Below are 1,394 nucleotides of genomic sequence, written 5' to 3'. Positions count from 1 at the left end.
CATGGATCAATAACCCAAACAATATATATCACTGATTTAGATAATCAGTCCCCGTTAATTTAATTAGTCTTATTTGATCACTAAATTAATTCCAAATTAATTCTTGATCAATACTAATTAAATATTATGATTTCTCAATTAATATATTATACTTATAATATTAGTAATCATAAATAGCCTCTTTCTCAAATATCCATCCTATCAGATTGTTCTGGTGAAGGCAATCCAAATGGACCATGCTACTCTCGGGTTAAGTACATACCAATTATAGTTATGGGCTTAGACACCTAATCCAACAATTTTTGGGTTATTTTAGCCAAGGAGAAGAAAAGGAAGAGCACCTAGCCGATCATTTCTACATTCAAGTCTTTCCATCAAGCATCCTCTCATGTTTTGGAGCCTTTGTGAGTTTCAAGTTCATTGCTTTATGAGTCTATGAGCTCATATCTAGGTTTTATGCTTAAATCCTTCATGAATATGATGAAATAGTGGTTCAAATCAATAAATTTGGCAACTTTATGGATCTCTAGTGTCTCTTGAGTGTTATAAGTTCTAGATTTGGATTATGGTGTAGTTTTAGGATTCTTACATGAAGATTTGGTATCATTTTCTCATTTTCAGTTTAGTAGTGTTTAGGACATGCATTGGACATGCATTTCCAAAAATCCATGATTTTTATGCTGCTCTGGAGTGGTTAAGACACTAGGAAAGTTTTGGTTTCTTTGAGAAAAGGATTAAGAGTTTCATTATGAATTTTTGTTCTGGGACGTCCTCAAGAAGTGAGACCATGGATATCACGATGTGAGGATGGCAATGCTCATCTATTTGGACTTATTGGGTCACGACATGACTATTAGAGGTCACGGCGTGACCATCATTGAGATGATGTTGAGGGAAATTATGGATCATTCCTTTATATCTTTCCAATGCTACATACAATGATTCACCATAATTTTGTTGGAAGTTCGCGTTATTTTTCATCAATCAAGTAACCTTTGAAGGAGGGATAAATTGTTGAATGAACACTTCATCTTATCCAATGTAGTGATGACTCCTAGTGCTAGTGACTCCAGCCAATCCTTTGCCAAATCTTTTAGTGTGATTGAAAGCATTCTCAGCATAACTGCATCTTTATAAATGTTTGGCACATTGAAATAATTTTCTATTTCTAAAACCACTTTACCGAGCTTATATGCATCTTCATGATTCTTTCCAAAGAACGAGATATCCTTTAGCATGTTGAGGATATGTCCCATAAGTTTGATGTTCACCGTGACTAGAATTTTGGGTGTCACAATGCTTGGACGTATGCCATCCTATATACGACTCTTATACTCATCCATTCATTGTCGTTATGTCTCCCATTGAATTTTCAAGTTCTTCTTTCGTGGTTG

At 34.6% G+C, this 1,394-nt stretch overlaps 1 non-coding gene across 1 annotated transcript; it reads left to right on the top strand.

The window, feature by feature from the left end:
- The first annotated feature begins 880 nt into the window (after nucleotides 1-880).
- LOC111892349 (small nucleolar RNA R71) lies at nucleotides 881-987 on the top strand. Its single transcript, XR_002850516.1, has one exon. It is a non-coding gene; the product is annotated as a small nucleolar RNA R71 (small nucleolar RNA).
- Nucleotides 988-1,394: the final 407 nt, after the last annotated feature.

This window comes from Lactuca sativa, chromosome 4 (genome assembly GCF_002870075.4).
Source record: "Lactuca sativa cultivar Salinas chromosome 4, Lsat_Salinas_v11, whole genome shotgun sequence".
Lineage (NCBI taxonomy): Eukaryota > Viridiplantae > Streptophyta > Magnoliopsida > Asterales > Asteraceae > Lactuca > Lactuca sativa.
The sequence above is the reverse complement of the archived record's forward strand: the minus strand, read 5'-3'. Positions and strand labels throughout refer to the sequence as shown.